This window comes from Triturus cristatus, chromosome 10, assembly GCF_964204655.1.
Source record: "Triturus cristatus chromosome 10, aTriCri1.1, whole genome shotgun sequence".
NCBI lineage: Eukaryota > Metazoa > Chordata > Amphibia > Caudata > Salamandridae > Triturus > Triturus cristatus.
In genome coordinates this window covers 847,808,646-847,821,037 of record NC_140593.1, presented here as the reverse complement: position 1 = coordinate 847,821,037, position 12,392 = coordinate 847,808,646, and the positions used below count along the sequence as shown (strand labels likewise).

General features: G+C 47.1%; 22 non-coding genes across 22 annotated transcripts; all 22 read right to left on the bottom strand.

Annotated features, from left to right (window-relative positions):
* Nucleotides 1-140: 140 nt before the first annotated feature.
* TRNAP-AGG (transfer RNA proline (anticodon AGG)) lies at nt 141-212 on the bottom strand. The gene has a single exon. It is a non-coding gene; the product is annotated as a tRNA-Pro (tRNA).
* Nucleotides 213-641: 429 nt separating this feature from the next.
* Nucleotides 642-714, bottom strand: TRNAV-UAC (transfer RNA valine (anticodon UAC)). Its single transcript has one exon. It is a non-coding gene; the product is annotated as a tRNA-Val (tRNA).
* Nucleotides 715-1,099: 385 nt separating this feature from the next.
* Nucleotides 1,100-1,171, bottom strand: TRNAP-CGG (transfer RNA proline (anticodon CGG)). The gene has a single exon. It is a non-coding gene; the product is annotated as a tRNA-Pro (tRNA).
* Nucleotides 1,172-2,107: 936 nt separating this feature from the next.
* Nucleotides 2,108-2,219, bottom strand: TRNAL-CAA (transfer RNA leucine (anticodon CAA)). The gene is made up of 2 exons: nt 2,182-2,219; nt 2,108-2,153 (listed from the first exon to the last, which is right to left on the bottom strand). It is a non-coding gene; the product is annotated as a tRNA-Leu (tRNA).
* Nucleotides 2,220-2,507: 288 nt separating this feature from the next.
* On the bottom strand, nt 2,508-2,580 carry TRNAV-AAC (transfer RNA valine (anticodon AAC)). The gene has a single exon. It is a non-coding gene; the product is annotated as a tRNA-Val (tRNA).
* Nucleotides 2,581-2,966: 386 nt separating this feature from the next.
* TRNAP-AGG (transfer RNA proline (anticodon AGG)) lies at nt 2,967-3,038 on the bottom strand. The gene has a single exon. It is a non-coding gene; the product is annotated as a tRNA-Pro (tRNA).
* A 429-nt stretch (nt 3,039-3,467) lies between these two features.
* On the bottom strand, nt 3,468-3,540 carry TRNAV-UAC (transfer RNA valine (anticodon UAC)). The gene has a single exon. It is a non-coding gene; the product is annotated as a tRNA-Val (tRNA).
* Nucleotides 3,541-3,925: 385 nt separating this feature from the next.
* Nucleotides 3,926-3,997, bottom strand: TRNAP-CGG (transfer RNA proline (anticodon CGG)). Its single transcript has one exon. It is a non-coding gene; the product is annotated as a tRNA-Pro (tRNA).
* A 936-nt stretch (nt 3,998-4,933) lies between these two features.
* Nucleotides 4,934-5,045, bottom strand: TRNAL-CAA (transfer RNA leucine (anticodon CAA)). The gene is made up of 2 exons: nt 5,008-5,045; nt 4,934-4,979 (listed from the first exon to the last, which is right to left on the bottom strand). It is a non-coding gene; the product is annotated as a tRNA-Leu (tRNA).
* Nucleotides 5,046-5,333: 288 nt separating this feature from the next.
* On the bottom strand, nt 5,334-5,406 carry TRNAV-AAC (transfer RNA valine (anticodon AAC)). The gene has a single exon. It is a non-coding gene; the product is annotated as a tRNA-Val (tRNA).
* Nucleotides 5,407-5,792: 386 nt separating this feature from the next.
* Nucleotides 5,793-5,864, bottom strand: TRNAP-AGG (transfer RNA proline (anticodon AGG)). Its single transcript has one exon. It is a non-coding gene; the product is annotated as a tRNA-Pro (tRNA).
* Nucleotides 5,865-6,293: 429 nt separating this feature from the next.
* TRNAV-UAC (transfer RNA valine (anticodon UAC)) lies at nt 6,294-6,366 on the bottom strand. Its single transcript has one exon. It is a non-coding gene; the product is annotated as a tRNA-Val (tRNA).
* Nucleotides 6,367-6,751: 385 nt separating this feature from the next.
* On the bottom strand, nt 6,752-6,823 carry TRNAP-CGG (transfer RNA proline (anticodon CGG)). The gene has a single exon. It is a non-coding gene; the product is annotated as a tRNA-Pro (tRNA).
* A 936-nt stretch (nt 6,824-7,759) lies between these two features.
* On the bottom strand, nt 7,760-7,871 carry TRNAL-CAA (transfer RNA leucine (anticodon CAA)). The gene is made up of 2 exons: nt 7,834-7,871; nt 7,760-7,805 (listed from the first exon to the last, which is right to left on the bottom strand). It is a non-coding gene; the product is annotated as a tRNA-Leu (tRNA).
* Nucleotides 7,872-8,159: 288 nt separating this feature from the next.
* On the bottom strand, nt 8,160-8,232 carry TRNAV-AAC (transfer RNA valine (anticodon AAC)). The gene has a single exon. It is a non-coding gene; the product is annotated as a tRNA-Val (tRNA).
* Nucleotides 8,233-8,618: 386 nt separating this feature from the next.
* TRNAP-AGG (transfer RNA proline (anticodon AGG)) lies at nt 8,619-8,690 on the bottom strand. The gene has a single exon. It is a non-coding gene; the product is annotated as a tRNA-Pro (tRNA).
* A 429-nt stretch (nt 8,691-9,119) lies between these two features.
* TRNAV-UAC (transfer RNA valine (anticodon UAC)) lies at nt 9,120-9,192 on the bottom strand. Its single transcript has one exon. It is a non-coding gene; the product is annotated as a tRNA-Val (tRNA).
* A 385-nt stretch (nt 9,193-9,577) lies between these two features.
* Nucleotides 9,578-9,649, bottom strand: TRNAP-CGG (transfer RNA proline (anticodon CGG)). The gene has a single exon. It is a non-coding gene; the product is annotated as a tRNA-Pro (tRNA).
* A 936-nt stretch (nt 9,650-10,585) lies between these two features.
* TRNAL-CAA (transfer RNA leucine (anticodon CAA)) lies at nt 10,586-10,697 on the bottom strand. The gene is made up of 2 exons: nt 10,660-10,697; nt 10,586-10,631 (listed from the first exon to the last, which is right to left on the bottom strand). It is a non-coding gene; the product is annotated as a tRNA-Leu (tRNA).
* Nucleotides 10,698-10,985: 288 nt separating this feature from the next.
* Nucleotides 10,986-11,058, bottom strand: TRNAV-AAC (transfer RNA valine (anticodon AAC)). Its single transcript has one exon. It is a non-coding gene; the product is annotated as a tRNA-Val (tRNA).
* Nucleotides 11,059-11,444: 386 nt separating this feature from the next.
* Nucleotides 11,445-11,516, bottom strand: TRNAP-AGG (transfer RNA proline (anticodon AGG)). Its single transcript has one exon. It is a non-coding gene; the product is annotated as a tRNA-Pro (tRNA).
* A 429-nt stretch (nt 11,517-11,945) lies between these two features.
* TRNAV-UAC (transfer RNA valine (anticodon UAC)) lies at nt 11,946-12,018 on the bottom strand. Its single transcript has one exon. It is a non-coding gene; the product is annotated as a tRNA-Val (tRNA).
* Nucleotides 12,019-12,392: the final 374 nt, after the last annotated feature.

The window sequence follows — 12,392 nt, the reverse complement described above, 5'->3', positions numbered from 1 at the left end:
AGCATGAAGGCAGAAAAAGCATGGATATCCGTTTTTCTTCTGAGGTTCAAAATAATTTGTGCAACAATGCGCCGAGTGTAATGAGAAATAGTCAGGCATTGTGAGTTTTGAGTAGGATTCGTATGTTTACCTCTAAAAAAGGGCTCGTCCGGGATTTGAACCCGGGACCTCTCGCACCCTAAGCGAGAATCATACCCCTAGACCAACGAGCCGAGGCACGCAAGAGTCACCTTTTGCACCAGCTCCGGGGGTTATTGGCAGCGAGTCGGTGAATGCTTCACCCAAAGCAAGCAACTGCACATGCTGCTCTCTTCTGCAATATGGTTACTGTCTTTTCCATGGCCGTCATCGAACAAGAAATGAAAATGCCTCCATCCTTCAGACATTTTGTTTGCTCTAGGTGTATGCTCTCGGTGAGGACAATAAAACAATTTCTGCTCTCATGCCTTGCTTTCATCAAGTAGGCCCACCCTTCAGTACAAAAGGACGTGCAAACGAATGGCGCAAACTATCGTCACTTCTCTTTTTGAGCTGTCACTGATGCCCCTGGAGCACAGTACGTCACGCTGGCGAGGGATAGACAGCTTCCATTATCTCAGCTTTCCTATAAGTTGAGAGAGTAAATGCAAACAATAAGCTGCTGTTTCTGCCCGGTCTCGAACCAGGGACCTTTCGCGTGTAAAGCAAACGTGATAACCACTACACCACAGAAACAGATACTCTGGTAGCAATCTTCTTGGCATGTAGTGGGCTGGAAAGCACAGACCAAGGGCCAATGTCCATGAAGCTCAACGTTGGACCCTCCTTACCCGATCTCTTTCTTTGGAAGAAAGGAACGAGGACCACTTTTATTCCAAAAGGCGATTTTAAAACCATACCTGAAATCACACTAGAAAAACACTTTGAATTTAATGTTCCTACACTGATGGTCCACCCCAGAAAAGCAGTTGCAAAGAAGTCCGGCACTGAAATTCTATACGCCAAAAGTGGGAAACAGCGTGCAGGGAAAGGAACTTTCTCACCACACACGGCGTCTTATAGCATTGAAAAGAAGAAATGGTCCTATATAATAAGCAGCCTAAAAATAATTCCACAGCTTGGGCTCGTCCGGGATTTGAACCCGGGACCTCTCGCACCCGAAGCGAGAATCATACCCCTAGACCAACGAGCCTGATTCCCGAGTCGGCAATTTGAACAATTTCTGATGCGTCTTTCAGAAACAAAGCAGTGCTATTTGGCTGCTCTCTCTCTATGTGAGCCACACAAAGTCATGTTTCTCTCAAGATGTTGTTTTTTTCACTCTTGCAAGGAAGGGATCAGCCGATATCCTAGCTGCCAGTGAGCAGAAAAAAGGCACTGATGAGAACTGCAGGCACTTTCTGGCACTTGTACTTCTCTGCAAGTCCTGGACCCTTGCCCCATAAACTTCCACCCCAGAAGCAAGGGAGGGCCTGCCAATTCTTGCTCCTAAGAAAGAGGCGTTTGATTCTTGGATTCAAACACGCTCACTCAGCGCTCGATCAGGCTCGATCAGGCGAGATTTATATGAGTGGCTCACAGGACTGAAACACTCACCTGGGAGACCCAGGGTGGCTGAATTCCCAGAATGGTCATTGTTGGGCAAGTCACCTCCTTTCCTCCTGCCTCAATCTAGAATTGGCTGCAAATCACAAGATAGAGTTCAATGTCCGTGTGAACTGCCTACTCCCAGCTACCTCTCTGTCTTCCTTATGTAAATTAAAATTCGCAAGGGGTGACCAATGACAATCTGCTCCTCCCACATAACCAGGAAGCCCTGTTGAACATGTCTGCCTGTGTTGTTGCAGGGACAGTGCCTTCTCCGCCCAAAAGGTGGCAGGAGAGCCTCACAACAAAGATAGGATCAACTGCTTAATGAGAAACCAGCACGGCAGTTAGTGTGATGGAGTGCAAATTTAACGGAAGTTGTGCCTGAGGTGTCCCTTCCAGGAATACATGGAATTGTGATTGAGGGCCCAGCCTGATCGTTGGTGGATTTCTCGTCATATGTTACAGGTCCGTGCAAAGATTGTGGCGTGTGGGGAATGCACTGCAAAAAACAGGAAGATTTAAGGGTGTAAAAGAGATCTGTCAGAAGTGGGATTTGAACCCACGCCTCCATGAGGAGACCAGAAGTCTCAGTTGCACTGAAGATCAAGCTCTCTTGAGTCTGGCGCCTTAGACCACTCGGCCATCCTGACAGCCCTGGCTATGTACAGGTCTGACTCTTCTGTCTGCACTTGCCAATGTTTGCACTTACAGCGTTCACAGCAATGTCACAGGTGTAAAAGCCCCACAATACAACATGGCATGATAAAAAAAAAGCTAGGCACAAGAGCGACCACTGATGGATGCGGATTACTTTGTTTCGTCTTGCAAAAGTAAAGGAAGTTTCCCACGGCTCGCTGGGTTCATGGACCGCCTCTTCTTAAGCTTGCATTGAGATAATAAGGTTTTAGAGGGTGCACATAAAAGCAGCTCATGCACAGTGTTTCTGCCCGGTCTCAAACCAGGGACCTTTCGCATGTTAGGCGAACGTGATGACCACTACACTACAGAAACTAACTTGCTGTGTTTTACTGTTAGAGCAAGGTTCCTCTCAAGGATTCTCTCTACTTCTATTCTGCTGTATCAGCAGCCACTCAGAAAGCGAGGAGCAAGTGTGAAAACTGCAGAGATATCAGCCAACATGCTTGCAATTAGACGTATTAAAAATTTACTTATGCAGGCATCGACAGACAAATATCTGATGCCTAAATGCCAGCAAGAACAGCTTGGGAAAGCATCACCTGGGACACACACAGACTAAGCATGAAGGCAGAAAAAGCATGGATATCCGTTTTTCTTCTGAGGTTCAAAATAATTTGTGCAACAATGCGCCGAGTGTAATGAGAAATAGTCAGGCATTGTGAGTTTTGAGTAGGATTCGTATGTTTACCTCTAAAAAAGGGCTCGTCCGGGATTTGAACCCGGGACCTCTCGCACCCTAAGCGAGAATCATACCCCTAGACCAACGAGCCGAGGCACACAAGAGTCACCTTTCGCACCAGCTCCGGGGGATATTGGCAGCGAGTCGGTGAATGCTTCACCCAAAGCAAGCAACTGCACATGCTGCTCTCTTCTGCAATATGGTTGCTGTCTTTTCCATGGCCGTCATCGAACAAGAAATGAAAATGCCTCCATCCTTCAGACATTTTGTTTGCTCTAGGTGTATGCTCTCGGTGAGGACAATAAAACAATTTCTGCTCTCATGCCTTGCTTTCATCAAGTAGGCCCACCCTTCAGTACAAAAGGACGTGCAAACGAATGGCGCAAACTATCGTCACTTCTATTTTTGAGCTGTCACTGATGCCCCTGGAGCACAGTACGTCACGCTGGCGAGGGATAGACAGCTTCCATTATCTCAGCTTTCCTATAAGTTGAGAGAGTAAATGCAAACAATAAGCTGCTGTTTCTGCCCGGTCTCGAACCAGGGACCTTTCGCGTGTAAAGCGAACATGATAACCACTACACCACAGAAACAGATACTCTGGCAGCAATCTTCTTGGCATGTAGTGGGCTGGAAAGCACAGACCAAGGGCCAATGTCCATGAAGCTCAACGTTGGACCCTCCTTACCCGATCTCTTTCTTTGGAAGAAAGGAACGAGGACCACTTTTATTCCAAAAGGCGATTTTAAAACCATACCTGAAATCACACTAGAAAAACACTTTGAATTTAATGTTCCTACACTGATGGTCCACCCCAGAAAAGCAGTTGCAAAGAAGTCCGGCACTGAAATTCTATACGCCAAAAGTGGGAAACAGCGTGCAGGGAAAGGAACTTTCTCACCACACACGGCGTCTTATAGCATTGAAAAGAAGAAATGGTCCTATATAATAAGCAGCCTAAAAATAATTCCACAGCTTGGGCTCGTCCGGGATTTGAACCCGGGACCTCTCGCACCCGAAGCGAGAATCATACCCCTAGACCAACGAGCCTGATTCCCGAGTCGGCAATTTGAACAATTTCTGATGCGTCTTTCAGAAACAAAGCAGTGCTATTTGGCTGCTCTCTCTCTATGTGAGCCACACAAAGTCATGTTTCTCTCAAGATGTTGTTTTTTTCACTCTTGCAAGGAAGGGATCAGCCGATATCCTAGCTGCCAGTGAGCAGAAAAAAGGCACTGATGAGAACTGCAGGCACTTTCTGGCACTTGTACTTCTCTGCAAGTCCTGGACCCTTGCCCCATAAACTTCCACCCCAGAAGCAAGGGAGGGCCTGCCAATTCTTGCTCCTAAGAAAGAGGCGTTTGATTCTTGGATTTAAACACGCTCACTCAGCGCTCGATCAGGCGAGATCAGGCGAGATTTATATGAGTGGCTCGCAGGACTGAAACACTCACCTGGGAGACCCAGGGTGGCTGAATTCCCAGAATGGTCATTGTTGGGCAAGTCACCTCCTTTCCTCCTGCCTCAATCTAGAATTGGCTGCAAATCACAAGATAGAGTTCAATGTCCGTGTGAACTGCCTACTCCCAGCTACCTCTCTGTCTTCCTTATGTAAATTAAAATTCGCAAGGGGTGACCAATGACAATCTGCTCCTCCCACATAACCAGGAAGCCCTGTTGAACATGTCTGCCTGTGTTGTTGCAGGGACAGTGCCTTCTCCGCCCAAAAGGTGGCAGGAGAGCCTCACAACAAAGATAGGATCAACTGCTTAATGAGAAACCAGCACGGCAGTTAGTGTGATGGAGTGCAAATTTAACGGAAGTTGTGCCTGAGGTGTCCCTTCCAGGAATACATGGAATTGTGATTGAGGGCCCAGCCTGATCGTTGGTGGATTTCTCGTCATATGTTACAGGTCCGTGCAAAGATTGTGGCGTGTGGGGAATGCACTGCAAAAAACAGGAAGATTTAAGGGTGTAAAAGAGACCTGTCAGAAGTGGGATTTGAACCCACGCCTCCATGAGGAGACCAGAAGTCTCAGTTGCACTGAAGATCAAGCTCTCTTGAGTCTGGCGCCTTAGACCACTCGGCCATCCTGACAGCCCTGGCTATGTACAGGTCTGACTCTTCTGTCTGCACTTGCCAATGTTTGCACTTACAGCGTTCACAGCAATGTCACAGGTGTAAAGGCCCCACAATACAACATGGCATGATAAAAAAAAAGCTAGGCACAAGAGCGACCACTGATGGATGCGGATTACTTTGTTTCGTCTTGCAAAAGTAAAGGAAGTTTCCCACGGCTCGCTGGGTTCATGGACCGCCTCTTCTTAAGCTTGCATTGAGATAATAAGGTTTTAGAGGGTGCACATAAAAGCAGCTCATGCACAGTGTTTCTACCCGGTCTCGAACCGGGGACCTTTCGCGTGTTAGGCGAACGTGATGACCACTACACTACAGAAACTAACTTGCTGTGTTTTACTGTTAGAGCAAGGTTCCTCTCAAGGATTCTCTCTACTTCTATTCTGCTGTATCAGCAGCCACTCAGAAAGCGAGGAGCAAGTGTGAAAACTGCAGAGATATCAGCCAACATGCTTGCAATTAGACGTATTAAAAATTTACTTATGCAGGCATCGACAGACAAATATCTGATGCCTAAATGCCAGCAAGTACAGCTTGGGAAAGCATCACCTGGGACACACACAGACTAAGCATGAAGGCAGAAAAAGCATGGATATCCGTTTTTCTTCTGAGGTTCAAAATAATTTGTGCAACAATGCGCCGAGTGTAATGAGAAATAGTCAGGCATTGTGAGTTTTGAGTAGGATTCGTATGTTTACCTCTAAAAAAGGGCTCGTCCGGGATTTGAACCCGGGACCTCTCGCACCCTAAGCGAGAATCATACCCCTAGACCAACGAGCCGAGGCACGCAAGAGTCACCTTTTGCACCAGCTCCGGGGGTTATTGGCAGCGAGTCGGTGAATGCTTCACCCAAAGCAAGCAACTGCACATGCTGCTCTCTTCTGCAATATGGTTGCTGTCTTTTCCATGGCCGTCATCGAACAAGAAATGAAAATGCCTCCATCCTTCAGACATTTTGTTTGCTCTAGGTGTATGCTCTCGGTGAGGACAATAAAACAATTTCTGCTCTCATGCCTTGCTTTCATCAAGTAGGCCCACCCTTCAGTACAAAAGGACGTGCAAACGAATGGCGCAAACTATCGTCACTTCTCTTTTTGAGCTGTCACTGATGCCCCTGGAGCACAGTACGTCACGCTGGCGAGGGATAGACAGCTTCCATTATCTCAGCTTTCCTATAAGTTGAGAGAGTAAATGCAAACAATAAGCTGCTGTTTCTGCCCGGTCTCGAACCAGGGACCTTTCGCGTGTAAAGCAAACGTGATAACCACTACACCACAGAAACAGATACTCTGGTAGCAATCTTCTTGGCATGTAGTGGGCTGGAAAGCACAGACCAAGGGCCAATGTCCATGAAGCTCAACGTTGGACCCTCCTTACCCGATCTCTTTCTTTGGAAGAAAGGAACGAGGACCACTTTTATTCCAAAAGGCGATTTTAAAACCATACCTGAAATCACACTAGAAAAACACTTTGAATTTAATGTTCCTACACTGATGGTCCACCCCAGAAAAGCAGTTGCAAAGAAGTCCGGCACTGAAATTCTATACGCCAAAAGTGGGAAACAGCGTGCAGGGAAAGGAACTTTCTCACCACACACGGCGTCTTATAGCATTGAAAAGAAGAAATGGTCCTATATAATAAGCAGCCTAAAAATAATTCCACAGCTTGGGCTCGTCCGGGATTTGAACCCGGGACCTCTCGCACCCGAAGTGAGAATCATACCCCTAGACCAACGAGCCTGATTCCCGAGTCGGCAATTTGAACAATTTCTGATGCGTCTTTCAGAAACAAAGCAGTGCTATTTGGCTGCTCTCTCTCTATGTGAGCCACACAAAGTCATGTTTCTCTCAAGATGTTGTTTTTTTCACTCTTGCAAGGAAGGGATCAGCCGATATCCTAGCTGCCAGTGAGCAGAAAAAAGGCACTGATGAGAACTGCAGGCACTTTCTGGCACTTGTACTTCTCTGCAAGTCCTGGACCCTTGCCCCATAAACTTCCACCCCAGAAGCAAGGGAGGGCCTGCCAATTCTTGCTCCTAAGAAAGAGGCGTTTGATTCTTGGATTCAAACACGCTCACTCAGCGCTCAATTAGGCTCGATCAGGCGAGATTTATATGAGTGGCTCGCAGGACTGAAACACTCACCTGGGAGACCCAGGGTGGCTGAATTCCCAGAATGGTCATTGTTGGGCAAGTCACCTCCTTTCCTCCTGCCTCAATCTAGAATTGGCTGCAAATCACAAGATAGAGCTCAATGTCCGTGTGTACTGCCTACTCCCAGCTACCTCTCTGTCTTCCTTATGTAAATTAAAATTCGCAAGGGGTGACCAATGACAATCTGCTCCTCCCACATAACCAGGAAGCCCTGTTGAACATGTCTGCCTGTGTTGTTGCAGGGACAGTGCCTTCTCCGCCCAAAAGGTGGCAGGAGAGCCTCACAACAAAGATAGGATCAACTGCTTAATGAGAAACCAGCACGGCAGTTAGTGTGATGGAGTGCAAATTTAACGGAAGTTGTGCCTGAGGTGTCCCTTCCAGGAATACATGGAATTGTGATTGAGGGCCCAGCCTGATCGTTGGTGGATTTCTCGTCATATGTTACAGGTCCGTGCAAAGATTGTGGCGTGTGGGGAATGCACTGCAAAAAACAGGAAGATTTAAGGGTGTAAAAGAGATCTGTCAGAAGTGGGATTTGAACCCACGCCTCCATGAGGAGACCAGAAGTCTCAGTTGCACTGAAGATCAAGCTCTCTTGAGTCTGGCGCCTTAGACCACTCGGCCATCCTGACAGCCCTGGCTATGTACAGGTCTGACTCTTCTGTCTGCACTTGCCAATGTTTGCACTTACAGCGTTCACAGCAATGTCACAGGTGTAAAAGCCCCACAATACAACATGGCATGATAAAAAAAAAGCTAGGCACAAGAGCGACCACTGATGGATGCGGATTACTTTGTTTCGTCTTGCAAAAGTAAAGGAAGTTTCCCACGGCTCGCTGGGTTCATGGACCGCCTCTTCTTAAGCTTGCATTGAGATAATAAGGTTTTAGAGGGTGCACATAAAAGCAGCTCATGCACAGTGTTTCTGCCCGGTCTCAAACCAGGGACCTTTCGCATGTTAGGCGAACGTGATGACCACTACACTACAGAAACTAACTTGCTGTGTTTTACTGTTAGAGCAAGGTTCCTCTCAAGGATTCTCTCTACTTCTATTCTGCTGTATCAGCAGCCACTCAGAAAGCGAGGAGCAAGTGTGAAAACTGCAGAGATATCAGCCAACATGCTTGCAATTAGACGTATTAAAAATTTACTTATGCAGGCATCGACAGACAAATATCTGATGCCTAAATGCCAGCAAGAACAGCTTGGGAAAGCATCACCTGGGACACACACAGACTAAGCATGAAGGCAGAAAAAGCATGGATATCCGTTTTTCTTCTGAGGTTCAAAATAATTTGTGCAACAATGCGCCGAGTGTAATGAGAAATAGTCAGGCATTGTGAGTTTTGAGTAGGATTCGTATGTTTACCTCTAAAAAAGGGCTCGTCCGGGATTTGAACCCGGGACCTCTCGCACCCTAAGCGAGAATCATACCCCTAGACCAACGAGCCGAGGCACACAAGAGTCACCTTTCGCACCAGCTCCGGGGGATATTGGCAGCGAGTCGGTGAATGCTTCACCCAAAGCAAGCAACTGCACATGCTGCTCTCTTCTGCAATATGGTTGCTGTCTTTTCCATGGCCGTCATCGAACAAGAAATGAAAATGCCTCCATCCTTCAGACATTTTGTTTGCTCTAGGTGTATGCTCTCGGTGAGGACAATAAAACAATTTCTGCTCTCATGCCTTGCTTTCATCAAGTAGGCCCACCCTTCAGTACAAAAGGACGTGCAAACGAATGGCGCAAACTATCGTCACTTCTATTTTTGAGCTGTCACTGATGCCCCTGGAGCACAGTACGTCACGCTGGCGAGGGATAGACAGCTTCCATTATCTCAGCTTTCCTATAAGTTGAGAGAGTAAATGCAAACAATAAGCTGCTGTTTCTGCCCGGTCTCGAACCAGGGACCTTTCGCGTGTAAAGCGAACATGATAACCACTACACCACAGAAACAGATACTCTGGCAGCAATCTTCTTGGCATGTAGTGGGCTGGAAAGCACAGACCAAGGGCCAATGTCCATGAAGCTCAACGTTGGACCCTCCTTACCCGATCTCTTTCTTTGGAAGAAAGGAACGAGGACCACTTTTATTCCAAAAGGCGATTTTAAAACCATACCTGAAATCACACTAGAAAAACACTTTGAATTTAATGTTCCTACACTGATGGTCCACCCCAGAAAAGCAGTTGCAAAGAAGTCCGGCACTGAAATTCTATACGCCAAAAGTGGGAAACAGCGTGCAGGGAAAGGAACTTTCTCACCACACACGGCGTCTTATAGCATTGAAAAGAAGAAATGGTCCTATATAATAAGCAGCCTAAAAATAATTCCACAGCTTGGGCTCGTCCGGGATTTGAACCCGGGACCTCTCGCACCCGAAGCGAGAATCATACCCCTAGACCAACGAGCCTGATTCCCGAGTCGGCAATTTGAACAATTTCTGATGCGTCTTTCAGAAACAAAGCAGTGCTATTTGGCTGCTCTCTCTCTATGTGAGCCACACAAAGTCATGTTTCTCTCAAGATGTTGTTTTTTTCACTCTTGCAAGGAAGGGATCAGCCGATATCCTAGCTGCCAGTGAGCAGAAAAAAGGCACTGATGAGAACTGCAGGCACTTTCTGGCACTTGTACTTCTCTGCAAGTCCTGGACCCTTGCCCCATAAACTTCCACCCCAGAAGCAAGGGAGGGCCTGCCAATTCTTGCTCCTAAGAAAGAGGCGTTTGATTCTTGGATTTAAACACGCTCACTCAGCGCTCGATCAGGCGAGATCAGGCGAGATTTATATGAGTGGCTCGCAGGACTGAAACACTCACCTGGGAGACCCAGGGTGGCTGAATTCCCAGAATGGTCATTGTTGGGCAAGTCACCTCCTTTCCTCCTGCCTCAATCTAGAATTGGCTGCAAATCACAAGATAGAGTTCAATGTCCGTGTGAACTGCCTACTCCCAGCTACCTCTCTGTCTTCCTTATGTAAATTAAAATTCGCAAGGGGTGACCAATGACAATCTGCTCCTCCCACATAACCAGGAAGCCCTGTTGAACATGTCTGCCTGTGTTGTTGCAGGGACAGTGCCTTCTCCGCCCAAAAGGTGGCAGGAGAGCCTCACAACAAAGATAGGATCAACTGCTTAATGAGAAACCAGCACGGCAGTTAGTGTGATGGAGTGCAAATTTAACGGAAGTTGTGCCTGAGGTGTCCCTTCCAGGAATACATGGAATTGTGATTGAGGGCCCAGCCTGATCGTTGGTGGATTTCTCGTCATATGTTACAGGTCCGTGCAAAGATTGTGGCGTGTGGGGAATGCACTGCAAAAAACAGGAAGATTTAAGGGTGTAAAAGAGACCTGTCAGAAGTGGGATTTGAACCCACGCCTCCATGAGGAGACCAGAAGTCTCAGTTGCACTGAAGATCAAGCTCTCTTGAGTCTGGCGCCTTAGACCACTCGGCCATCCTGACAGCCCTGGCTATGTACAGGTCTGACTCTTCTGTCTGCACTTGCCAATGTTTGCACTTACAGCGTTCACAGCAATGTCACAGGTGTAAAGGCCCCACAATACAACATGGCATGATAAAAAAAAAGCTAGGCACAAGAGCGACCACTGATGGATGCGGATTACTTTGTTTCGTCTTGCAAAAGTAAAGGAAGTTTCCCACGGCTCGCTGGGTTCATGGACCGCCTCTTCTTAAGCTTGCATTGAGATAATAAGGTTTTAGAGGGTGCACATAAAAGCAGCTCATGCACAGTGTTTCTACCCGGTCTCGAACCGGGGACCTTTCGCGTGTTAGGCGAACGTGATGACCACTACACTACAGAAACTAACTTGCTGTGTTTTACTGTTAGAGCAAGGTTCCTCTCAAGGATTCTCTCTACTTCTATTCTGCTGTATCAGCAGCCACTCAGAAAGCGAGGAGCAAGTGTGAAAACTGCAGAGATATCAGCCAACATGCTTGCAATTAGACGTATTAAAAATTTACTTATGCAGGCATCGACAGACAAATATCTGATGCCTAAATGCCAGCAAGTACAGCTTGGGAAAGCATCACCTGGGACACACACAGACTAAGCATGAAGGCAGAAAAAGCATGGATATCCGTTTTTCTTCTGAGGTTCAAAATAATTTGTGCAACAATGCGCCGAGTGTAATGAGAAATAGTCAGGCATTGTGAGTTTTGAGTAGGATTCGTATGTTTACCTCTAAAAAAGGGCTCGTCCGGGATTTGAACCCGGGACCTCTCGCACCCTAAGCGAGAATCATACCCCTAGACCAACGAGCCGAGGCACGCAAGAGTCACCTTTTGCACCAGCTCCGGGGGTTATTGGCAGCGAGTCGGTGAATGCTTCACCCAAAGCAAGCAACTGCACATGCTGCTCTCTTCTGCAATATGGTTGCTGTCTTTTCCATGGCCGTCATCGAACAAGAAATGAAAATGCCTCCATCCTTCAGACATTTTGTTTGCTCTAGGTGTATGCTCTCGGTGAGGACAATAAAACAATTTCTGCTCTCATGCCTTGCTTTCATCAAGTAGGCCCACCCTTCAGTACAAAAGGACGTGCAAACGAATGGCGCAAACTATCGTCACTTCTCTTTTTGAGCTGTCACTGATGCCCCTGGAGCACAGTACGTCACGCTGGCGAGGGATAGACAGCTTCCATTATCTCAGCTTTCCTATAAGTTGAGAGAGTAAATGCAAACAATAAGCTGCTGTTTCTGCCCGGTCTCGAACCAGGGACCTTTCGCGTGTAAAGCAAACGTGATAACCACTACACCACAGAAACAGATACTCTGGTAGCAATCTTCTTGGCATGTAGTGGGCTGGAAAGCACAGACCAAGGGCCAATGTCCATGAAGCTCAACGTTGGACCCTCCTTACCCGATCTCTTTCTTTGGAAGAAAGGAACGAGGACCACTTTTATTCCAAAAGGCGATTTTAAAACCATACCTGAAATCACACTAGAAAAACACTTTGAATTTAATGTTCCTACACTGATGGTCCACCCCAGAAAAGCAGTTGCAAAGAAGTCCGGCACTGAAATTCTATACGCCAAAAGTGGGAAACAGCGTGCAGGGAAAGGAACTTTCTCACCACACACGGCGTCTTATAGCATTGAAAAGAAGAAATGGTCCTATATAATAAGCAGCCTAAAAATAA